The sequence below is a fragment of the Peromyscus leucopus genome, chromosome 5, assembly GCF_004664715.2.
Source record: "Peromyscus leucopus breed LL Stock chromosome 5, UCI_PerLeu_2.1, whole genome shotgun sequence".
NCBI classification, from domain to species: domain Eukaryota; kingdom Metazoa; phylum Chordata; class Mammalia; order Rodentia; family Cricetidae; genus Peromyscus; species Peromyscus leucopus.
In genome coordinates, this window is record NC_051067.1 from 118,954,039 (window position 1) to 118,981,417 (window position 27,379).

Consider the following 27,379-nt stretch of genomic DNA (forward strand, 5'->3'; position numbering starts at 1 on the left):
CCAGAACCAATGGCCCAAAAGGAAGAGGTCCCAGAAAAAAGCCTGATAATCAAGCTTATTGTTACATTGCAATCTTTTAAGTAAAAACTAATGCAAAATATCCACAATTCACAAAAAAAGACATCAAAAATTTAAACAAACATATGCTTTGAGGATACGTGAGGCAGGCACATAGAGCATGCATGCATGCAGCTCCATACCATATTTGACAAGGTATGAGTTCAATTTGCTCCCCGCAGCAAGCAGTCAATGGTTTGAAGACCTCCCTGTACCTCATCTCCCCACCTCTGCATCTCCTGAGGACTCCCCATTATTCTTTAGCAGTAGACTTGCCTGCCCATCAGCTACAAGCAACCTGTGAAAATCAATTCCAGAACATTCGGTGTTTAGTGAGATTCAGAAAGCTTCTAGGTCCTGGGGTCCCTCAGCAGCTTGGAAAATGTCTCCATGAAAAGCTGCCAAAACTTACATAGGATGCACAGCTGGGTTTGAATTGCAGATAAATAGCAAAAAAAAAAATCAGTATGTGTATGTGTCACACACAATTTGGACACACTTATGCTAAAAATAAAATTTTGCATATCTGGAATTCAAGTTGAACTGAATGTCCATTATTTTTATTTGCTAAAGTTGAAAAACATCCCTTTTTGGTACATTCCCAGAAAGGCCTTAGATAATATATCCCCAAGTAATTGGGGGAAAAAATGGAAATGCCAGGATAAGAACCCACCTCTTGACTCTTCCTGTGTTACAGCATATGATGCTTTTCTAAAACAAACTATGCATTGCATCTGGGCCAGTCTCCTCCTGAGACTCTTAAACACCACTGGGTTGATATCATAAGTATGACGTTTTCCCTTTTCCTTTGAACTTGTTAGAATCGATAAAGTTGCTTCTGAGAAGTTGGCTGTTCAGCTTCTCTGGCATTCAGTGGCTCAGCTCTACATAAACTCTTGAGCTCAGGCACTGTCATTCCAAACATCTCTGGCCACCACTGCAGTGGGAGAATCCATACCCCAATCTCATGAATAAAGATTCCCCTGATTTGTGGGCCCTTCTATTACAGATATTTTCTCTCCAAATTCCGTTGTATGTATAGCCATGTGACCAAGGATCAGGCAGTGGTATGTGCCTTCACTAGAATTTTAATCCAGAGCTAATGCAAGAGGCTAGGAAGATCAGATGGTGGATTTTAATTGACAAATAGGTCCTGCCCATATTGTGCTCCTGAACCAGAAATGGCTCTGTTTACTATAGAAGGATTCAAGGACCACATCCAGTGGAAACAGCAGAGCAAGCTGTAGCTCTGATCTCAGAGGCAAGGGAGTCAATGGCAACATCAGAATTTAGTCCTGGGGTAGGATTCCTATGATCCTGGTGGCTCATATTCCTGCCCAGTTGTCTGACCTTTTTGGATATTCTGTCCAGTGCTCTTCTGGTAGTTGAATTTCTGGAGGCGAGTTTCTGTTGTTTGCACTCCCATAGAAAGACAGAACTCCTGGGGGCTGGAGAGATAGCTCAATGGTTAAGAGTACCGACTCCTCTTCCAGAGGTCCTGAGTTCAATTCCCAGCAACCACATAGTGGCTCACAACCACTTGTAATGAGATCTGGTGCCCTCTTCTGGCCTGCAAAGACACATGTAGGCAGAATACTGTATACATAATAAATAAAATAAATCTTAAAAAAAAAAAGACAGAACTCCTGCAGAAAGACAGAACTCTCATAGAAAGGCAGTAGTCCTTGACTCTTGGGCAAACAGAATAATGTTCTGTGTTTGGAAATTCATCATTCTCTGGCCAGGAAGAGGGAGAGCTAGGAATGCACTCTGAGAAAAATAAATTCTTTACTGCTTCTTCAAATTGAGGATTATGAGAGCATCACACCAGATTGGATGGGCAGGGGCTATGGGTTGGGGTATGGACCAGGCAGCATGTGAGACAGCAGGCCATGCCCTGCCACTTATCTTCAAGACCACTGCCCTTCCTCTTGAAGAAGGTTGTGCTTTGGCTTCTTTCTACATGTGCTCTTCTGTCAACAGTCCTCCTGGCCACAGAATGGAATAAAGGTGAGGAAAAGCAACATGATTTGTTTGGCTTTTTTGTTTGTTTGGCTTTGCATTTTGCTTTTGAACTCCTTTTATAATTTTATTAATAAAATTTATTCTTTTGATAATTTCATACACATACATGATCTATGTCTAGTTACTTTCACACATTCCCACCTCCTCTTGTCTCCTTCCCATTCCTGTCAATCTCTCTCCTCCCTAATACTAAAGTGAAGAGCAATCAAAGTATATACCCGACATCTACTTCTTTCCTCTTCATGTGCATATACAAGTGTGAGTACCCACACCCATGTGTATACAATACATACTTGTACACACACAAACACATAAAAACAAAGAAAAAAGAGACAGAAACAATTTTAAAAATCACCCCTCAAAATACTTACACATGCACATGGACATATGGGAACTTTGTTTAATCTAGAAAAGTTTGTGACAACCCAAATATGGTGGAGAACACTTATAAATACCATCACTTGGGAGGTAGAAGTAGGGAGATCAGAAGTTCAATGTCATCCATGGTGAGTTTGAGGCCAACCTGGACTTCTATGAGACATGATCTCATAGAATTATGCCATAGTGATTTAATGGAATACAGGAGAATAAGGTAGTGTGGGATGAGGAAGAATAGATAAGATTGGATGGAATGGGATGGGATAGGTAGGATGTGATATGGGGTGGGATAGGATGAGATGGGTAGAATGTGATGTGGGGTGGGATGGGAGGGCATGGGATGGAAAGAATTGATATGGGTTGGGATGGAAAGGAATGAATAGGATGTGATATGGGATGGGGTAGACTAGATCAGAACAACATAAAGTAAAAGGCTCTGAGTTCAAACATAATGAGATAGCATAGAACTCAATGTCCACTAATTAAATAGAACTGCACAGAACTTGGTAAAACTGAATAGGGAGACAAAGAAAAACAGAAGAGAACAAATGTGTGTTGCCTGATCTACTTCAGTGCATTGTCTCTGTACTCAAGAGTTTGCAATGGAAGCATTTGTCTGGATGCTCAGGCAACTATGGTCTTTGCAGATCACCACAGAGGAGGAAAACCATCTATATCTTGAAGTCCCTCAGTTCAGAGTATCTGGTATCAGAATCATGGTGTTTTTTGAGTAGCCCAGGACCTGTGATATTCAGCATCAAAGGAAAGCTGTACCCCATCAAGCTCTGCCTTTCTTAGAGCTGAACAGATCCACCCATGCTCAGGCCTCTTGCAGATGCTGCATATGAGACACAGGCAGGATACAGTCTTTGAAGTGAGATCCCATACAGAGCTAGGGTTTTGCTTCTTCCATTCACAGACTTCAGAACACCACATTGAAAACCCCAGATACTACCTGATAGTTGGCTGACCTCTTCAAAGAAGGCCTAGGCACCTCCAATGAACATTTTTCTGATAGCACCCCAGGTCAACTTTGGAGGCAAGGCCAGTTCCCAAGAGGTACATTCATCTATAAACAACAATCTCCTTGGAGACCATATCTTTAGACACTAGACTGTGAGCCTGGAAGTAGAAAAGGGAGGTTGAGCCCAAGTAGGCTGATCTATTTAAAGGAGATGGGAAAGAGAAGTTCTCTAGGGGATCATGAGAATCTACATCTATGACCGCAGACATCTCGCCAGCAGTCCTTGCCTTAAGTTTATCCTTGTCATAACCCACGGGATAAAATCCAAGTTTGTCGGAGGTATATGCTAAGGATCAGCTACAATTCCAAATCCAGAATTTCAGCTCAGAGAATTGTGTCAGTGTGATCATTAGTGTGATTTTTACAGTACACATGGCTTCTGTGTGTCCTAAGCTGTCCTAGTGAGTGACTCAGCAAGTAAAAGCACTTGTTGTACAAGCCTGCTGACCTGAGTTCAATCCCTGGAACCCAGTTAAAGGAGAACACTGAGGCCCAAAAGTTGACCCCTGACCTCCACATGTACACCATGGCATCACGTGCGCACGTGCACGCATGCGCGCGCGCGCGCGCGCACACACACACACACACACGCCTGTGCCAGAGGAACTTTACCTAGTTAGCCATCTCCCCATCCTGACACTTGGCAATTTTAAAGAATGTTTGTATAAACACAGAATTTGCTTGATATCTCCTTTAAGCCCAATACAGGTCAAGGCAAGTCTTTGCAACATGCTTCAAGAACTGTTTCAGCACTACACCTGAAACACCTATTGGCTGAACAGCGCTACTACACCCCCCCACCAAAATCACAAGAACTGGAACACCAACCCTCATCTAAGGTAAAATTACTCAATAATTTTACACTTTAAAATGTGATTAATAAATAAACAAATTAACAAAATTTTCTTTACAAATTTTGAATATTTCTCAAAAAATGGCAGAAAATATTACATCTGAAGAATTTAAAAATTTTTTGTTTGTATGATGAATGAATTTTTACAGGACATACATGACCTTCCTGGGACATATATAATATTCACTATTATGGCATTTACCATAATAATTCATATTATATCATTGAAAAATTGGCTTAATAATAGCAACAAAAATGAGGCATTAATGGGACTGATACAGGCTTTACAATTTAACTAGAATTTTCCTGCCTTGCCCACAGTCAGGACAAATCTTTGTTACCCGCCAGTCCCACAGCTGCTCAGACCCAACCAAGTAAACACAGAGACTTATATTGGTTACAAACTGTATGGCCGTGGCAGGCTTCTTGCTAACTGTTCTTATACCTTAAATTAATCCATTTCCATAAATCTATACCTTGCCACATGGCTCATGGCTTACGGGCATCTTCACATGCCTCTTGTCATGGCAGCAGCTGGCAGTGACTCCCTCCACCTTCCTGTTCTTTCTTTTCTCCTCTCTGTTAGTCCCGCCTATATTTCCTGCCTAGCCACTGGCCAATCGGTGTTTTATTTATTGACCAATCAGAGCATTTGACATACAGACCATCCCACAGCACTCCCCCCTGCCTTTTTTTAAAAAGAGGAAGGTTTTAAATTTATACATCTACAAAGCCAGCTTGGTATACTTTGGGCATAGCTCTTCTTACTGCTTCCTGCTGGAGGGGGGTGCTGTATCTTATGGGGACACAAAGAAAATTTTAGGATTATGGAGTAGTCCGTGAGGGTGTATCATCTGAGCCAGTTGCCTTGAAATGTTTCTGGATGTTGGAACATCTGAGCCTTGGTGTCATTGGAGACCTTTCAGGGGGTCTCTGCTGGTCAAACCCGATGTATCTTAATCTGGAACAAATTCCATAGCCTCTGGCTTTCTGTGGAAACAAAAGCAGAGCCTCCTTTCCAAAGCAACATATCCTTACATCAAAATTTTGAAGTCAAGGTACCTTTAAAATATACATTTTGGCATAACTCAACAGCTTTTGCAATCAAATGTTTTTCTTTAGTTACGAATATCAAAGAGAACATAATCCAGATTCTCTGTGTGGCAACCATCTTTACGTGGCTTATTTTTTATATTACCTTGAGCCTATTGCTTTAAACTGCAGCATTCTAAGACTGAAACTGTGCTGTGGCTGCTGGCTCTGCCCACTTCAGCTTCCCAACATGGCAGTGGTTTATTTTCCGCAAGCTCTGGGAGCCATCAACTCTCAGAAATAGTGGGTCTATGCTTTTATCCAAGCAGCGTGTAGCCCAGAAACCTCTTTTTTTGTTTTGTACTAGCAAAGGCTAAATCCACCACACAGCTTAATGTGCCACTTGCAGAGGCCTCATTCCCACCATACTGCAGGTCAAGCACATATACCAGGAACCCGCCATAGTAGCTCAAACATGCAGGCTGCCACTAACTTGAGAGAGACAACTAGGAACTGTTTTTAGCTCCGTTTTATAATCTTTTTTCTCAGGTTTTAGGTGGAAACTCTTGCCACCACATTGGGTGCCATTTTAACTAGAGTTTTCCTGCCTTGCCCATAGTCAGGACAAATCTCTGTCACCAGCCAGTCCCACAGCTGCTCAGACCCAACCAAGTAAACACAGAGACTTATATTGGTTACAAACTGTATGGCCATGGCAGGCTTCTTGCTAACTGTTCTTATAGCTTAAATTAATCCATTTCCATAAATCTATACCTTGCCACATGGCTCGTGGCTTACGGGCATCTTCACATGCCTCTTGTCATGGCAGCAGCTGGCAGTGACTCCCTCCGCCTTCCTGTTCTCTCCTTTCTCCTCTCTGTTAGTCCTGCCTTGCCACTGGCCAATCAGTGTTTTATTTATTGACCAATCAGAGCAATTTGACATACAGACCATCCCACAGCATTACAAGGTAGTAACGAAGACTCAAATAAAAGGATTTTTTCTTTGGAATCTGTTAACTTACCACAATAACTTAAGGCTTTGCAGAGTAGTAATAAGGACTTAAAGTGACAAGTTCTTTCTTTGGAATCAAGAACTTCAGTCCATTAATAATAACTGTACAACCAGATTTAATTCTATTGATAACAAATACAAATACTTAATGGATAAAACAAAAACTCTTCAGAGCACTGTTAATGCTATTCAAATAATTTATAAGGATAAAAGATTATCATTAATTGATAAAATATAGTCTATAGAATCATATTTCAGAAGAACATGAAAAGTTGCATGATTCAATGAAATCTCTAGAATCTTTTACAACAGAGGACGTTCAATCACTACAACAGACCATAGTTGCTCAATTCCAAACTCTGGAAGAATCAGTAAAGATAACAAAAAAACTAATAAGCAGAAGGGCAAGGCCATACAAGTCTAATATCATGAGAGGGCTCTTATATAATAGTTTATCCTGTCACCATCTGTGAGAAGCCAGCAGATGATCAATACCCTGAGCCATAGGGGGAATGTATTTTTCAACCTATTCATATGAGATATTTAAAAACTATTAAGGAAGCAGTGGTCACCTATGGTATAAACTCAACATATGTAAAACAGATGCTAAATACGTGGTCTTCTAAAAACATAATCATACCAGATGACTAGAATCAGTTAATTTCAGCTGTTCTAGAATATACCCATCAGTTATAACACCAAAGCTGGTTGAGAGAGGAAGCTAGAACCCTAAAACAGCAAGGTAAGATCAGAGATTTTGAGATCTCCTAAGATCAAATTTTTGGTGAGGGTTGTTTCGCTGGTAGAAATGTACAAACTCCTTTTGATGAGCATACAATATCCCTATGCCATACATCAGCTTTAAATGCTTGGGGGAAAATTTCAGAACCAGGGAAATCATCTGAGCTATATACAAAAAAATTTCCAAAGGCCACAAGAATCATTTGCTGATTTGTTTTTACATAAGCTGACCACAGTTATAGACAAGGCATTATCGAACCAAGGACTAAGACAAGTGTTAACTGAATCCTTGGATTTTAACAATAATAATACAGAATGCAAAATAATAGTTACATCTTTAAAGGTAAGGTCGGCATCTTTGGAGGAATGGATTCAATATACAAATGATGTTGAGTCTTTTAACTATGGTAATGAGGTTTGGAAGGGAGATGCAATTTCCAGAGGTGGAAGGAGGCCTCGAGGTGCCAAATGTTTTAACTGTAGTACACCAGGTCATATGAGAAGAAATTGTACAAAGGGTGGCCCTAGAAGCAATACAATTAAATAATGCAATGTCTAAAGTAGAGAACAATAGTGTACTGGATAATAGAACAGCTCTGATAGATGGATCAAAAATTCCAAAAAGACAATAAAACAAATATTTTGGCAGACTTCTATAAATGAACAAAGACCAAAGTTTAGAGTACTAATTAATGGCATTGTTCTGGAGGGCCTGATAGATACAGGTGTGGATGTGACTGTAATTACACCAAAATCATGGCATCCGATTTTGCCTCTTCAAGAGGTAGATGTCCAATTACTAGGAATTGGAATCCTATATCAAGTAAAACTAAGTTTGAGATGGGTGGAGTGCATAGGGCCAGAAGGACAGAGAGGAAGCCTGAAGTCATAATGTAGCAAATGTAGCAGTGAATTGTTGGGGATGAGATCTGTTACAGTAGTGGAATACCCAGATTAAAGTTCCTACAATCTCATAAATGGAATACAGACCAATTCATGTTCCTAGGAATAACATTATAAGATACTACTTAAAAAAACAGCCATCAACCATTTAGGCTGTACATAAACAGAACACAACTGCTGTTGAACTCTCAGAAGTATCAAGAGCTCTACTTTTAAAATGGCTAACTGATAAACCTGTCTGGGTTGGACAATGGCCTTTGACAAAAGAGAAACTGCAAGCCTTAGGACAGCTGACTCAAGAGCAGTTAAATGCTCAATACATTGAAGAATCTACTAGCCTTTGGAATTCTTCTGTATTTGTTACTAAAAAGAAGTCTGGTAATTGAAGAATGCTGACGGATCTGAGAGCCATTAATAAAGTAATCCAGCCTATGGGCTCCCTACAGAATGAGATGCCTTTGCCTTCTCTGTTAACCAAAAAAAAAAAAAAAGTCTATTATAGTTATTGACTTAAAGACTGTTTTTTTTTTACCATACCTTTACAAGAAAAGGACAGAAAAATTTGCCTCCACAGTACCTAATTATAATATTTCCCAGCCAGTCAAGAGACATCAATGGAAGGTCCTCCAACAGGGACTGTTAAACAGCCCTATCCTGTGCCAATATTTTGTGCAAAAACCATTGAAAATAATTCATATAAAATTTCCACAATCTATAATTTATCATTATTGGATGATATCTTATTAGCTGATTCAAAGTTAGATACCTTAAAGAGCATGTTTGAAGAAGTAAAACAAGTTTTGCCTCACTGGGGCTACAGATTGCTTCTGAAAAGATACAAAGAGTAAATTCTATAATTTACTTAGGATATAAAATAAATCTCCAAAAAATTAGACTCCAAAAGGTACAACTTAGGAAAGATCAGTTGTGGAGTCTTAGTGATTTTCAAAAATTGTTAGGAAATGGCTGTGGGATAATGCTCTTGTACACTGGTTTAATAAAATGATGATTGGTTGGTAGCCAGGCAGGAAGCAAAAGCATGGTGAAAAGACAAGGAGAATGCTGGGATGAAGAAGGGCAGAGTCAGGAGTCACCAGCCAGATACAGAGGAAGCAAGATGACAAGGCAGAACTGAGAAAAGGTACCAAGCCACATGGCTAAACATAGATAAGAATTATGGGTTAATTTGACTGTAAGAACTACTCATTAATAAGACTGAGCTAATGGTTAAGCAGTTATAATTAATATAAGCCTCTGAGTGATTATTTTATAAGTTGCTGTGGTACCATGGGGCCAGGCAGAATTGGAGAAACTTTCCCTACAGGAAACATTTCCAACTTACAAGCTATCGTTGGGATACCTAAATATGGACTAGTAAATTTGGCTAATACTCTAAAAGGGGACAAGGACTTAAATATTTCAAGAGAATTATCAGCTGAAGCTGAGAAGGTATTGCCTCCAGTAAAAAAGAAAATACAAGAAGCACATGTGGATTGTATGAATCCAAAACTTAACTGCATTCTAGTCATATTCCTATCTAGACACTCCCCCATAGGGATTTTGATGCAGAGAGAAGATATTATGTTGGAATGAATATTTCTACCATATAAACTGAGTAAGAAATTAAAAACTTGTGTGGAAAAGATCTCTGATTTGATTCTAAAAAGAAAATTAAGATTTCCTCAATTAATAGGAATGGGTCCAGCAGAAATTGTAGTACCTTTAACTAATGAGGAGATTGACTCTTTATGGAAAGATAATGAATACTGGATAAGAGCCTGAAGTGATTTTTTTGGGTGAGATTAACAGTTGTCATTCCAAAAGCAAGAGGATAAAATTCATAAAAAAAAAAACAAAAACTGAATGGGTCCTTCCCCACACTGTATGTCAAAAGCCAATCTCTGGAGTTCCCACATTCTATTCTGATGCAAATAAATCAGGAAAGGCAGGATATAAATCATGAGACTTAAGTAAAGTGGTTCAAAGCCCCTACAAAGCCCCTTCTGTACAAAGGGTAGAACTGTATACATACTTATGGTACAATGGACTTCACAGAACTCCTCAATATAGTCACTGACTCTCAATATGCAGAGAGAGTTGTTTTACGTATTGAAATGGCTGAATTTATTCCTGATAATACAGAATTCCCTTCACTATTTATACAATTGCAAGAAATCATCAGAACTAAGGAACATCCTATTTATATAACACACATCAGATCACATACGAGTCTTCCAGGTCCTCTAGCACAAGGTAATGATGAGATTGATCAGTTATTAATATGTAGTATGCTAGAAGCCTGAAAATTTCATAAGAAACACCATGTAAATAGCAAGGGTTTGAAGAAGGATTTCTCCATCACTTGGCAACAAGCCAAGAAAATTGTTTGTGTGTGGTGGGGAGGGAGTCCTACTTGTTCCTTCTATAACCAAACTCCGTTACCTGCAGGAAGCAATCCAAAAGGTATACAAATAAATGAAATTTGGCAGATGGACGTGTTTCATTTCTCAGATTTTGGAAGATTAAAATATGTACACCATACCATTGATACCTATTCAGGATTTCAATGGGCAACTCCTATGAGTTCTGAAAAGGCTGGTTTTGTTATTACACACCTATTGGAAGTTTCAGCCATCATGGGAATACCTATAGAAGTTAAGACTGACAATGCTCCAGCATATGTCTCAAATAAAATGAGACAGTTTTTTGCATATTACGATATAAAGCATATTACAGGTATACCACACAATCCTACAGGCCAAGCAGTCATAGAAAGTTTTAATCAATCTTTAAAGGATAGGCTAAATAAACAGAAAGAGGTAACAATGACCCCTAGAAATAGATTGTATAATGTTTTATTAACCTTGAATTTTCTCAGTGTTCATGAGAAAGGGATAACAGCTGGGAAGAGACATTGGGCAACAGAAAAAACTGAACTAAGCCAACTGGTTTACTTCAAAGATGTGTTGACCTTGGAATGGAAACCAGGATATGTCCTACATTGGAGAAGGGGTTTTACTTTTGTTTCTGCAGGAGAAGAAAAGTTATGGACACCAACAAAATTAATAAAAATTTGATTCAAACAGGAGAAACCCCTGGATGAGGAGAAGTAATAGCTCATCCACAGATATCACATCTCTACAAGTTGTAAGAGAAACTTAACAGACAAGGGTTGGGGTAGGGTTCTTTGTTCTGTCTTTAGAGGATAATATAAATACCCATCTTCCATAAATCTTAAGGCTTTGGATACACAGATGTCTACAGCAGAAGGAAAGAACCTATTGGTACCATTATGGACAGGGTAATATCTCACTGCCTAACATCTATATCTCTTTAACTCTAGAAAAGTTGTAGTTCCGATTCAATTATAAATCAAGCTGGCTTAGGAGTTGAAATGTGGCTCTCTCTGTCTCTAAACCTAAGCATGTTGCTTAAAGAAAAAGTTAAGTTCTGTCTCATATCAGAAGAGCCACCTGGTGTGGGACAGAAGAAAATCAATAAAAAAGGGACCATTGTCATCAAGATTTCCTTGCTTTCCATGCCTGCCCTTGCTTTCAGAGAATTCTTTCTCTATCCAGAATAAATCCAAATTTCCATTTTGATATTAAATATGTTCAAGTTTTCTACAGTAAAAAAAATAAGTCTTTCCAATAGCAATCTCTGAAGTCTCCAGAAGGAAGATAGGACCCCACAACAGTGACTCTGTCCAGCGAAGAATGATGCCATGCTACTCATGAACATTACTCAATGATCAGCTGTTGACTGAAAACTCTCCGGGACAGTTTTCAGATGAGATGGTTTGTCATACTATACTTTTAGCCAGAATCTCAGACAAACTACCCATTACTCTGAGACTGCCTGCAGAATCTACAGCTAGTCCTATTGAGACCTAACTATCTGAACTTTCTTACAGGGTCCCACAGAGATACCTTTGCCCCCTAAACAGCAGGAAGCAATTCTAAGAAGACCACGCTCCCTTTATCAAAGGTTTCATGTTTCTCAGGGTTATGGTTGATGGTTATGGGTTGGGGATGGAACAAAAAATTAGACTCAGTATTTTCTTTAAGAAAAGAAAAAGAGGAATGGATAGGTACAGGATATTAAAATAGATTATTGTATATACTAGTAAACTAATTTAGTAAAATATCAGCCTAGATAATTTGCTCTGCTATGGATTCTTGTATATTGATACAAATGTAAACTATTTTTTATATTCCTATTTAAGATAATTTTTATATTTATACAAATATAAAACTATATTCTTATACTGTACATATATTTCTACTCCTACTTGAAATATCTTGTATATTGATACAAATGTCAAACTATATTTGTAATACTATATGTATGTTCTACCTCTGTTTAGGATATTTTGTATATTGATACATATTGTTGTCATGTTGCATATTGCACTATACATTTCTACCTCTGTTTAAGATATTTTGTGTATTGCCACAAGTTTGAAGTCAATGTCTTTTTACTGTACATTTGCTTACAGACTGTTTACTTTGTTTATATGAAACCTTAGTCCTTAGGTTATTTAGGTACATAGCACAGATTTATATTCACCCATACTTGTCATCTCTATAGTTATGTTAGTTAGGTTGTCCAAATTTACAGATACATAGATCAGATGAACAGGTAATCTTCAAACACTTCATAGACCTAGAGAATATGGCCTTTAAAGAAATTAGAATCATGATGTGAGACATGAATACTCCTTGGCAGCACTGATCTGATCCAGAGAGAATGTTGGGCTTTTAAGACACTCTGTTTGGAAGTTTGTCTTCTTTCTGGTACATAATGGTCTGCAAAGAAGGGCCCTTACCTTGATTGCTGACAGTATGAATGCTGTCCTTTCTGGACACACAGGACACAAGGAAAAGAGACTACTGAACTCTGCCGAGACATGATAAGATGGTCTTTAAAAATTACTGCTTCTGAAAATGGTCTGTCAGATATTCTAGGCCTGTAGTCAAATTGGATGTCCCAATGATGCTGAGAAATTTTGTTAACTGTCCAGGCTGCCAGCTGTCTCTGTCTATTCTCAAAACATTTTCAAAGTTGCTTGTGTCTATTTCCCATTTTCTCAGTTATTATTATGTTCCTTCTCAGATCTTTGATGAGACTGAAGACTAATAGTTACAGTTACAAACTTCTAGAATCTTAGCTAAAACATACTAAGTACTAGATTCAGATTATTCAGGATAGGACAGCTTTTGGAATAATCTCACTAACATACCACTTACCTATGTTCTCTGGATTTTAGTATGTGTCTGTTGTTTGATGTTGTTCTTGTTGGTTGTAGTTCCATTTTGCTTAGGCCATTACTCATTATTTCTCCTGGACAATACTTAATAATCATTCCTATTGTATATAATTTTGTGTTAGGTTAGAACTTTCTTATTTAGATAAAGGCGGGAGGTGTAATGGGTGGTTGCTCAAGCCACATCCTGAAGCACTGCCCCTAGTGAGGTAGCAGGTAACTGTTACACCTGCCTATGACCTTGAGCTACATGCCCCTGTGGTGTGACCACTGGGGGACCCTTAAGACCTGGGATGCACGTACACACTCTCTCTTTGCTACCTCATAGTTTTGGAGGCTGGAACTGACCAGGACAGAGCTCGCCAGAGAACAGCATTGGACCATGCCTTACCCTTCCAAGATCCTGAAACAAATTCCTTTATTCTATCTTGTGAGTTAACTTCCAAATAAATTCCTTTGCTCATTAGATGGACTTTGTGGATTGCTAGCAATGTAATTACAATAGTTCCCCACCCACATCATGTTTCTTCCCCTGCAAAGAGAGCTTGAGGTGGGCTTCCTTCACTGTGGCTTGTCACCTGAAGCTGAAATCAAGTCAGGAAGGGACACCAAAGAAATCTGTCACTACACTACTTGAAATTTCATAGAGGGGAGATACTGAGGTTGTTTTTGATTTTTCAATACTGCTTTTTTTCTAAGAAAAAATACAAGAAACAACATAGGCCATTCATTTCAGCCACTGACATACGCTTCTGGAGGAACCTCCTGGAAGAGACTGGGGCATCCTATATTTCCAAGGTACCAGGAGGGCCAGCTATGAAAAAAAGAAAAACTGACTTCTTCCTTTCAGGTACTGAGAACAAACCACGTGAGCTCAGGGCAAGTACTAATAAATGCTCAGAGAAGGTTGATGCAGGCAAGGTGGCTTATCAGGTAAAGGGGTCTGCGGCCAAGCCTGACAGCCTGAGTTTGATCCCCAGACCTCACATGATGGAAGAGCAGAACTCACTCCCACAAGGTGTCCTATGACCTCCATATCTCTCTCTCTCTCTCTCTCTCTCTCTCTCTCTCTCTCTCTCTCTCTCTCTCTCTCACACACACACACACACACACACACACACACATACACACACACACACACACACACAAATAAATAAATAAATTATATAATAAGAGATTTAAGTTTAAAATAAAGCGAGCTATAAGGAAGAGTTTAGCATCAAATCACAACTGAACTTTCACCTCTGTTCCTCCTAACAGCTGGGTAAGGAGTGGGTGAATTTTAGAGTCTTATTCATGTGCAGACAGGAGAGGAGGTGAGGAGACAATTCGGAGATGAAGAACTGCAAATTATGGGAAGAATGCTAACTGTCAATAATCAGAATAATTCTCCTCTGCATAATGAACATAGCATCGGCACAGCTGCCTAGGGGAAAACAATAAACACCAAGCAAAAATAAAAACCTCTCTCTCCCTTTTTTCATGCTACCTTACAAGGGAAAATCTGTACTGGAGCAAGGCTTTGTGCAACAGTTCCTGAAGCCCGCAATCAAGACTTTCTTGAAATTACAGCTGGCATCTTGCATCTTGCATACTTATTTTTCTCTGAATTATTATTTATTTATACCTTTTAAAGCTGGTTTGTCACCTGACAGCAAGTGCCATTTCTTTGACAGTTCATTGCATGCTGCCTGTGGGTACCTCTCATGTTGGGGTGCCAACATCATATCTGTGCATGTGTGTCTGTGTCACAGGTGGATAAGGTTGTGCAGCAATGTGGCATGGCTAGCATCTCAAGCTCACTAGGAGTTTCCTGTATGGCATCAGTCACTAATAAAGAAAACGGCTTCTTAAGCTTCTGAATTAAATATCTGATGTTTATCCCCCACGTTAACAGTGTATCAAGTATTGGCAGTGGTGTCAGATGGCTTGGACTTGAGTGTTTTAAACACCACCGTCTATCACCACTTATCTGGAAAATATTTCACCTCTGGAAGCCTCAATGTACTCACCTATAGAATGGGAATAACAGTAGTACCCCACTTTTGCTGTGGGAGATAAATAATTCACTCAACACATACACAATATTTGACATTGATCTTTGTCAAATTGACACAACTTAAAATCACCTGGGAAGATAGCTGCATTGAGGAACATTTTATCATAGGAAAAGAAAAGGATGCTATGTATGGCTCATAATAAGTACATGGCCAGTATCAGATATACTAAATGCTCTGAAGTTGAGGGATAGTCTCTCCCTAATGAATTTTCCCCTGTACAGCAGTAGTGGACTGCAATTTCTTTGGTTAGGAAGAATCCCACTGCTTCCTACTAAGCGTATATGGGATAGTAGATTGTCTAGAGAGCCACAAAAGTCTGGGTCCTTCAGGACCTTCAGGACTTTGGGTAGCACAGCAAGAGGTCAAGAATGCCGGAAGGACATGCTCATAATTTTCCAGGTCAAAGAAGGAAGTTCACTGTCTGGTTGGTTTATCTCTTTCTGACCATGACTCCTCTATGCAGTGGTTACAGTATTAAGTGGGGTAGGGCTGAAATGTAGAGACAAGGGAATTGTTCCCCAGGGGAAGAGGAGACTCACATTTCCCGAAGAGGCAAGATAAGGCAAGAATGGAAGAAGAGATAAATCTGTAAAAATGAACTGGAAAAAAAGCTCATTCCTTGTAAAAAGAATTTCAAACATCCATGATAAGGACAGAATCTGGAAGGAAATGCCATACCGTGTCAAACACAGACCTTTCTAGCTCAGAGGGCTACCCTTGTGGCATCACAAAGACCTGGGAAGACACTTGAATACCTTGTAAGACAGGGACAGAGAGTCCTCCAAATGGTCCATAGGTCACAGTAGGCAATGTGTAGGCTGGGATCTCTGAAGCTGAGTTGTCCTTGCGTGGATCCCAGCTCTGTCACTTACAAATCTGCAATGTAGTACCAGTCACATTTTCTCTTCAAGCCTTGCTTGCTCATCTGTAAAACATACACAAAGAGTGCTACCTCACAGGGGAAGATTGAAGGAGCTGCTGGGAATAAGGGGGCCAGAGACATGGCTCAGTGCTTAAAAATGCACACTGCTCTCTCACAGGACCTGAATTTGGTTCCCCGAACCCATCAGGTGTTGGGTAGTTCATTATACCTGTAACTCCAGATCAAGGAGATCCAATACCTTCTTCTGGCCTCCATGAGTATGATGTGCACATGCACACATGCACACACATACACACACACACACACACACACACACACACACACACACACTAAATAAATAAATAAATAAATAAATAAATAAATAAGTAAGTAAATAAATGAATAAGCCAATAAACAAATAAAAAATATAAATCTTTAAAATTGAAGTTGTACTTTAAGATATCAATAACTATTGCTTTTACTAATGATCATTCACGAATTAACTGCCTACTGGACAAATTGATAAAATTATATTAACCTACACAAAACTAAGCTCAAGGCCTAATGTGTATCACAATGGAAAGAGATAAGAGAAGTGGACATGAGCTGAACAAGGTCCTGACTGGATTCTAACTTCTGCATTCATAGGAATGCACTGCAGCTTGTCACTCAAAACCTACTGTTTCTTCCAGGGCAAGTTCTTCTAACAGGTTTAATTGTCTGGCTTCCTTTTTTCCAGAACTTGATCTGATGGGAGCAAGAAACTGCTGCAAGGAGACCCCTCAGTAGCTCTAAGACAGGCCGGCTCGCCTACCCTTCCCCTTATATCATCTTACACTTATTCCCTAAATCCCCACTCTTTCCACATGCCTCCTACGCACTATCGATGATGTGGCTTCATTCCACTCTTTCACTTCAGCTGTCTCCTCAAAAGCCATTCCTGCTTTCTTTTAATCTCTTATAGCAAAATTAAATGTTGTGCTGTCTATATCACTCAGCCAACAAAGATTTCATTGAGCCCGTGTTTGATCAAGATAGTTCCAGGCTATCAGGACCTGAAAATGCTGTGGGATGATGCTTTTGTATACTGGTTTAATAAAACACTAATTGGTCACTAGCCAGGCAGAAAGTATAGGCAGGATAAGCAGACAAAGAGAATTCTGGGAAGAGGAAGGCTGAGTGGGGAGACGCCAGCCTGCCATCCAGGGAGTAGCATGTAATGGCACACAGGTAAAGCCATGGAACACGTGGTAACATATAGATTGACAGAAATGGGCTGAGTTTAAGTGTAAGAGCTAGTCAGTAGGAAGCCTGAGCTCATGGCCAAGCAGTTTTGATTAATATAAGCCTGTGCGGGTTTGCTTGGGTCTGAGTGGCTGCAGAATGGGCGGGACACAGGAAAACTTCTGGAAACATGAAAGGAAGAGTCAATGTGTGAAGGAAGCAACTCTAAGACTACAGGAACCTGACTGTGATGCTTAGCTCTACCTGCCAATTGGACACAGTCTAGACTCACCAGGGAAAAAACGAGTCAACAAGGGATTGTCTAGACTAGGCTGGCAGTGGCCATGTCTATGAGGGATTTTTTTAGTTAGTTAACTGAGGTGAGAAGACCCACCCTGATTAAGGGCAGAACTACTTCATGAGCTGGGCTCTGAATAGTACAAGCATGAAAAAAACAAACAAAACAAACAAAAACGAGCTGAGCATTAAACACACATGCATTCATTTCTCTGTGCTCTTGTCTGTGGGCATAATATGACTAGCTGCTTCAAGTTCCTGCCTTGATGTCCCCACAGTGATGAGCTGTATTCTGGAATCATAAGTAAGAGAAATCCTTTCTCTCCTGAGTTGCTTTGTGCTGGAGTATTTTATCACAGCAACAGAAATGAACAGAGACAGGAGGGTGTCATCCAGCCAGTGCAGCCTGCCTCTGTCAATCACTAGAACATCCAAAATTCTGACCCAGATGACTTCTGTGAGCTGGTCCTGTCATGGTATTTTGTCCCAATGAGGCTGGAGGGAAGAACAGATCTTTGATAAACAGGAGGAGGAAACATCTTGCAACTATGAGAGGCACAGGTGCCGCATGGGAAAGTCAGCTCAAAAAGACCTAAGGACCCTTGATAACAGCACAGTCAGCTAAGCCCACTATCACAGAGCATGCCCAGATTCTTGAACTCTATTAGAATTGCCCCACTACTTAGGTAGTTGGACGGGATCTCACCAAGCTGTTGGTGCCTTTCCATGCACCTGTTCTGCCACCAATTCACTAAGGATGCCTCTCACCATGTCATTCAATCATTGAAATGATTTTTTTCCCCAGGATAAAACTTAAGAGTTTGGGCCATGCCAGTAGCATTTACCCTTCTATGTTTCCATTAACTAACATGCAGGCATTCCTTCAGTCCTCAAACCAAATCTTTCATAGCTGTATGTTTTGCCTAAGAATTCCTTCCCAAGGTCTCCCTGGGGTTAAGTCTGACTACACTACCTGTCACATTGAAATAATCCTCTGCTCTAACACTGCCACCAAAGAGAGGCGTTTGAGACTTTGAACTTCTCTGGAAAAGAGCAGACCTGCAAACATTTCTCTTAGAAGATGAAATACTGAGTGAAAACCAGTGTTCTGCGGTCCTACCTACCAGGATGAGAATCACCAAAAGTGAGTAGAGTCTATGGATGGGCTTTTTGTTTTGGTAAATGGGGACATTTGCTGAAGGAAAGTGAATCTTAAGCTTGAGCAATGGTTCCCAAATCCAACCACCTGAGAAACATTTCTCAAAGATTTGTTTTTATTTATGTATATGTATGTGTGTGTGTATGTGAGTCTATGTGTGCCTGTGTATGTATATATATATATGTGTGTGTGTGTGTGTGTGTGTGTGTGTGTGTGTGTGTGTGTGTATCTGTGTGTGTAAATGTCCTGTTTGCCAGTGCTTATGCAGGCAGTAGAGGGCATTAAATACCCTAGTGCTGGTGTTCCAGGGAGTGGTAAGCCTTCCTGAGTGGGTGTCAGGAGCTGAGCTTGGGTTGCCTGGAATAACAGTAACACATTTAACAACCAAGATGTCTCTACAGCCCAGAAACCTGTCACCATACATATGTCTAGATCCTACTCCAGAGCCAACCAAAGCAAACTTCTGGAGGTAGTTCTTAGAAGTTAATATTAGGAAGTATTTTGGCAGAACTTTCTGGCATGGCACAGTTGTGTTTGGAGATAAGCAGGTATTGGTTATCCAATCCTTTAAAGAAATACCAGCATGTGGGGAGATCTGCTAAGTATCCTTCTAGGAAGCAGAGCTTTGAAATCTTAGCTCCCAACCTCCTGAGAGAGACACAGACTAAGGCAAAGTAATTATTATTGTGCATGGACAGGATTATGATGAAACAGTGTCCCCCCCCCACACACACACTTTTTTGTTATAGATGTCTGCGGTGGTTTGAATGAGAATTCTCCTACAGGCTCGGGCATTGAATACCGGGCCCACAGTTGGTGGAGATGTTCATGGACGTTATAGTGAGGTGCGGTGTTGTTGAAGAGGTATGTCATTGGGAACTGGGCTCTGAGAGTTCATGGAGTCTCCTCACTTCCACTTCAGGCTCTACGCTCTGTGTTTGCAGTAAAGGGGACAGTCTCTCAGCCTTCTGCTCCCGACACCATGCCTGCATCACCATGATGGACTCTCCCTCTGGAATCATAAGCCCAAATAAATTCCTTATTCTGTGCATTGCCTGGGTCATGCTCCATTACCACAGCAGTAGGAAAAAAAAAAAAAAACTGATGTACCAACCGAGATCAGGACACTTGAAGATGACATTTTCCTACCCTCTTTTCATCGGAAACTTTATGTCACCATGTTCACAAGCTGCATTTATATTTATGCTTCATAATAAAAGAATTGTTTTGTCTCTCCATTGCTAATGTTTTTGTCCCTTTGAGTGACAATAGCCCATTGAGAATGTATTTTATAGAGACCCTTAGAAGGGACAGTGGCAGGACAGAGAAATGGGCAGACCTCCTGGGAAGTCCAGGAAGGCAAACAAGAGAGTGACATTTGAGTAGGGTTTTGTAGGATGCCTAAGAGTTTGCTACCTGAGACAAAGGAAGGAAGCAATTCTATGGGGAGGCCCCCTCCCCACCCCTCAGTGTGTTTGTCACACAGGGTGTATACACTCTGAGATCTCCGGGTCCATACAAGACACTGAGCTTTTAAAGTAGAAATTTTAATCCCATTTTACTTACAAAATGGCTCTTAGGAAGACTCAAATCCTGGAACCCCTGGTGAGTTCAGGGGATGCTTGGGGAGCAGAAGCAAGAAGAACATTGAGTCAGTAAAGATGGATGTTTGGTTCCTTTCATTTTAGCCTGGGTCTCAGGTGGAGAGACTCCTGAGTATTAAATAATAGAGCACACATTGGGCATAGCTCATCCACCACACTCCCACGTGCATTCCGATACCATTCAAAGCAAACCATGAAAGCTCTCATTAATATACAGCACAGAGCTCTCCGCTTCTACACCCAAGGGTAAAAACACAACCGAAAATCCAGTTCTTCTCAAAGCTGAGCATCTAACACCACCTTGTGCATGATAATAAAAGAGAGCCCTAGCTAAGAGAGTTAGATACGCACGGATGCATTCCTGCTGGCAAACCAAGAGGTCAGAATCAGCTTCCGATGAGATCAGGTTTCCTGAGGGACTCCTGGCATTTCCCAGTCCAGCTCAGCCACAGATGGCAGCGCCATAGCTCTTCTCTCTTTGTTTCTTCACAGTTTCCATTCATGCAACCCCATCTATTTGTTCTTAAACTAATGTTGCAGTTCTTTTCCCTAGGGTCAGGGAAGGTTAGCATTTTTTGACAAACACAAAACTTGTTGAAGATTTAGGGATAAGAGGTCTGCTGCCATCATACCAGATCAACATCTAAGCATCTCTGCTCCACAGATACAGATGTCTATGGAAATGGAGAGTATGGGCCATGCACTTCCATAGCAGCATCATTCTAGAGCTTCTAGGATGGAATATGATGCTACCCACCTTAGAACAAGAAGATGCCCTCCCCAAGACTACTTTCTCTTTCAAGGAAGGAAACTACTTGACCCTTGATAGTGGGTTCTCCATCCAGTTGCCCGGAGTCTTTTGCACTTGTTGGCCACCAGGTCATTTGCCCAGGATGCTCTGAAAATCATCTAAGAGGGAAAGGAAATGGTTCACTCAGTAAAGCGGCTGTAAAGCATGAGGCCCTGAGTTCAATCCCCTCTTAAAAGCCAGGCTCTGGAACTAGAGAGATGGCTCAGGCCTAAGAGAACTCCCTGTTTTTCCAAAACACCTGAGTTACGTGCCTTACACACACACACACACACACACATCAGGGTCACAACCACCAACCCCAGGGGATTCAATGCCCTCTTTTAGCCTCTATGGGTACTGCACTCATGTGTGCAAACCTACACACAGGCTCACACTTATAGACATAATTAAAAATAAAAATAAACCTTTTTTTTAAAAGCAGGATCAGAGCCATATGTCTGTAACCCAATGCCATAGATGTGGAGGTGGGGAGGCAAACAGATCTTGGGAGCCCATTGACTGCCTGGCCCAGACAATCAGTGAGCTCCAGGTTCAGTGAGAGAACCTCTCTAAAAACGAATAAATAAGGTGGAAAGTGGTCAAGGGTGACAGCATATGCATATATACATGTGGACACACACAAACCCATGATAGAGGAGAAAGAGGAGGAGAGTGGGGGAGAGGGGGGAAAGAGAGAGAGGGAGAGAGAGAAAGGGACAGGGGAAGAGAGAAGAAGAGAGGAAGAGGGACAGAGGGGGAGGAAAAGAGAGGAAGAGGGACAGAGAGGGAGAGAGAGGGAGAGAGGGAGGAAGAGGGAGGGGAAGAGGGAGAGAGAGAGAGGAAGAGGGAGAGCAAATCAAAGAGCTACAAACTGCTTGGTTTGAAAATCCCATCAGGTGCTGTCTGCTGCTGAACCCTGCACAGGGCTTTGGGCCATGGTCACTCTAGGCTCTGATGGAGAACTCTTGTCACTGTTGCATCCACTGTCCCATCTTTTCTCCACTTCATAACGAGCTTCTTGAGACCAGAGTCTATGTCACCCTCACATCTCCAGTGGCTACAGAAAGGTGCATGTATTTGAAGAGAATGAGTAAAGTGAATTATAGAAAGTTGGGGTGTTCTCTTGATGCAGTGAAGACTTACCAAGCATGGCAAGCATCTCCCCATGCTGCAGGGAGCCTGGAGGAGAGTTAATAATCTCCAGTGTTGACACTAACGACAGAGGCAGGAGGAAGTCAACCCTCCAGTACAACTCATCCTATCTACAAAAGAAAGACCCCGTCAGTTTCCAATTCCAAGCTATATAAGCAGCAGAACTTAATTGTGAGTCTAAATTAGATGCCATCGACTTGGTCCTCCCAAACTGCAGGCACAAAAATGGGATCCGAATATGTGAGAGAAGGTAAAGGTCTGTGTTTGAAATTGAACCATCCCTCTCAGGCTCCAGGGTCTGGGTGCTTGGTCCCTAGCTTGCGGTGCTGTTCTGGGAGGTTTTGCCTAGCCAGCAGGCCTTGACCACTAGGTGGGAGCCTTGAGCATTATAGATTGGCCTGGCTTCTTGTCCTACTACTCACTTTCTTTCCTGATCCATCAGGATCTGAACAAGCTGTGACTAGAGAGATGGCTCAGTAGTTAGAGGCACTCACTGCTCTTGCAGAGTTCAATGCTTGGCTCCCAAGTTAGGTAGCTCACATTAGCCTATAACTCAGACCACAGGAGATCTAGCAACCTCTTCTGGACTCCACAGATACCTACACACTTGTGCACAATGCTCCTGCACACACACACACACACACACACACACACACACACACACACACACTTGCACATAAATATAACTATAACAATAATAATAATAATGATAACAAATCTTTCTTGAAACTCTATCTTAAAAATTATGTGGATTTGTGAGAAGTGTGGGTCCAGTTCAGAAGTTAAAAATCAAGAGAACAAAATTTAGTATATATGTTGTTAAGTTTTTCCTTTGTGAATGACATTGAGCCTCCCATGCTCCAGATGCTGACTGAGTGATGGATAAACACCAGTACCCAACGCACACAGAGTCCCTTCCCAGATCTCTTGGGGCTTTTCATTCCCTACAGAGCTATAGAACTAGTCTCTGGTGTGATGACAGAGAGGAAGGCTTAACGAGCATTGAACAAATACAAACAACCTCACATGCAAAGCAAGATACTGTGAGCTGTTCCTGCAAAAACCAAGAATTTGTGTTACAGGAGGAAAGGGAAAGAAACATAAGTGTGTCTGCATTCCCCAATCATAATAACTAGAACTCCACCCATCTGAATGAGTCCAGTATTGTATTCCTTTATTTCTTAGTGGTCACTATGGGCCCAAAGCTCATTGTGCAAGGATATTATGGTATTTATTATTTGTAAAAAACATACTCTATGTAACCAACTTAGACTTGTCATATACAATGACAATACTTCTGCATAGTATTCAATTTAAAAAACTTCATATACACACATACATTAATATTACTACAAACCTGTGTACAAAAATATCATTGTGGGTAAATGAAGTACTGAGGTTCACTTTTTTTCATACATGAAATGTAAGGAAAGTCAGACTCAGGAAGATGGAGAGGGTACTTCTTGACAAACACAAACTGGGATCAGGGTGGTTGCCTTGGAGGAGCTGAGAGTGAAGGTCAGGAGGGAGGGAGGGGGTGATGGGAAGAAGAGTTGAGGACACATTACAGTCAGGACACTGATAGTGGGAAGTGACCATTTGTTAAAGGAAACTGATTGAGCAGGATATAGGAAGACGACAGGCAGAGTTCCTTGTTAACAATGGAATTCTCTCATCCTGTTTTCTGCCTGATAGTCTCAGTGTATTTAAGAAGTCTAAGTACTTTGTAATAAGGGAGCGGCATTAAATGGGTAGAAAGCAATATTTAAATACTACTGAAGGGGCGGAGGCTGGAGAGATGGCCCAGCGGTTAAGAGCACTGGCTAGTCTTCCAGAGGTCCTGAGTTCAATTCCCAGCAACCACATGATGGCTCACAGCCATCGATAATAGAGTCTGATGCCCTCTTCTAGCATGCGGGTATATATATGCAGAAGCACATAAGATATAAATAATAATTTTTTTTAAATTAGAATACGACTGGGGGAAGTTGGAATTCAGAGAGTAAAGGAAGAAGGGGGTGAGTCAAGGAGATCGCTTAGGGGTAAAAGTGCCAGCTGTGCAAGCATGAGGGCCTGGGTTCAAATCCCCAGCACCAATGTTAAAAGCTGCACGTCTCCACATGTGCTTGTAACCTCAGCATGGTGGGAGGCAGAGGCAGGAGGATTACTGGGGCTTGCTGGCTGCCAGCCTAGCTCCAGGTTCAGCGAGGGACCCCATCTCTCTGTCTCAGGAAGTGAGAGAGAGTGACAGATCAGGAGCTGACATCCTCCTCTGGCTTTTGAATGCACGTAAGATCATATATATCCAAGCGTGTGCACAACCCTGAGTCCCCTCTTAAAACTGAAAAACAAATATTTCTCTAAACCAAGTGGGGTTTTTTGTTTGTTTGTTTGCTTGCTTGCTTGCTTGCTTGCTTGTTTGTCAATGATCCATCTTCAGCAGTACAGAATACCTCCAGAGGACCTGGGTTCAGTTTCCAGCACCTCCATCAGGTAGCAGCTCATAGCTGTCTATAACTCCAGTTCCAGGACATACAGTGTCCTCTTGTGGTTCCCTCAGGCACCTACACACAGGTGGCAGACACACACACACACACACACACACACACACACACACACACACGAGAGAGAGAGAGAGAGAGAGAGAGAGAGAGAGAGAGAGAAGCATACCCACATACATACAGTAAAAATAAAAACAAATCTTTAAAATGAGCCATCTTAAAGGAAAATTTTTATCACATTTATTTATTTACAGGGTGCAGGAGAGGAGGTGTATGATACACACAGCACATGTATGAGGTTAAAGAGACAACCTGAGTCAGTTCTCTCCTTCCATCATACGTGGTGATGGAACTCAAGTCCTCAGGCTTGGCAGCAACTGCCATTACCCACTGAACCATCTCAGCAGCTCTTGGAGAAAAAGTTTAAAGGAACACAAGGGGTATATAGAGATGGGAGAATAGTAAATTTTGGAAGAAAATGCTTGGAGAGAGAATTCTCAATTGTGTGGTTGTGAGTGTCACAGACTTTTCAGTTACACCTCCAAACAAACACTGACTGAGACGAGGGTGGGTGTGCAGGAGGCCTTGACCCTCTTCCTGTTGCCAACAGTGTTCAGACTTCATTTCCCAGAGTAGGTTCTCTGGGTGACTTAGAAGATTTAGAGGCAAAAAACGCAGTCTCTGGCTCTGAAGGTCTAATTAAACCCATGGTTCTTGTCCCAGTGTGTAACACTAACTACCCTCTGTTAGCATTCTGGAACCAGGAGGCACCGCTCCTGAAATCACATCTCCCCCTCTCCCCCTCTCCCACCCCACCATGTTTTCACTAGCTATCTGTGGTTGACATATTGTGCACCCCAATAAACTTAGCTGGGGTCAGAGAACAGAACAGCCACTAGATACAGAGGCCAGAAAATGGTGGACACACATGCCTTTAATCCTAACACTTGAGAGGCAGAAATCCATCTGTATCTCTGCTAGTTCAAGGCCACCCTGGAAATAGCCTGGCATGGTGACTCACGCCTTTAATCCCAGGAAGTGATGCCAGGAAGCAGAAAGGTATATAAGGCGTGAAAACCAGGAACTAGGCTGGTTAAGCTTTTAGGCTTTTGAGCAGCAGTTCAGCTGAGATCTATGAGGCTTCCAGCCTGAGGAAACAGAATCAGCTGAGGAACTGTGGAGGTGAGGAAGCTGTGGCTTGTTCTGCTTCTCTGATCTTCCAGCATTCACCCTAATACCTGGCTCCAGGTTTGATTTTATTAATAAGAACTTTAAAGATTCCTGCTACAGCAATCCTTACCAGGGCGCTTTGTCACCAGCATGTGCTCCTCACTGCGGTTCTCCAGCAGCGTAAACTATGTGGTGAATAAATAGGGTGTGTGTCTATGCTGGGGACTCAGACTGGCTCCATCAACTTGTATGCTTTTTGACCCTGGTTTGCTCACTTGTCTAGGACAGCTCCCTGTTTCTTAGGTAAGGAATTTTTTTTTTGCCAATAACCTTCTCTAAAATGAAGCATCTCTCCCTTTCCTTCCAGTTTCTAAGCAGTTTGAGGTAACAGGTGATGTTTGATGATTGAGCTAAAGTCCACATCTGCCATTCAGCAACTGTCCTGATCCTCACACTTCAGAAGACACACCTCCAAGAAATCCATTTGGAAATAAAGGAAGGAGTGGAGCCAGTGCCCAGCACCAAGAGCGCGCTTTTAGACTTCACACAGACATGGGCTCCTCTCTGTCTCCATCTTTCATGGCCAGCAGCTGTTTGGCCCAAGGTTTCAAATGTTCCCCTAATTAAGAGAAACATACCTTATCCTGGGATTGATTTTCAAATTCATTTATTGCTCATTTCTCTGTGGTTTAATTTAATTAAATCGGGCAGCATATCAAATATTGATTTTAATAAAATCTTGATTAAGATTCGAGCAATTATCAAACACAATTTTTCAGACCACTACTGCATCTCAATGGATCCGACCTCAAAAACCAATTTGCTTTTAGAATGAAGAAGGGGGTTTTCTGTACGTGTACCCTGGGCCATTTTCAGGAATAAAGAAGTGACCTCCTGATCTTTCTTATTAGCAAAGATAAGCAGCGAGATCTGACCAGGACTTATTCAAAGCTTAATCTCTTTACCTACCTAATCCCCAAAAGTAGTTAAAAGGGAAAACAGAGAAAAGCACGGCTCCTTTGACTAGCGTTAATTTGGCACCGCTGTGTACAAAGCACCGATTTATTCAGCGTAAATGCAATAAGAACAAGACAATGAGTTTGTGTGTGTGGAGAAACCTTTAGCCACACGCAACATCTTTAATTTTATTAAATGTCAGCCACAGACCTAAGTTTTCCAAGTCTTCAATTTGCTCTGTTCTGTATCTTGAATATAGGAAGTGCTAATGTAAATTTGATGTATAAATTATCAATAGTATCGTATTAGA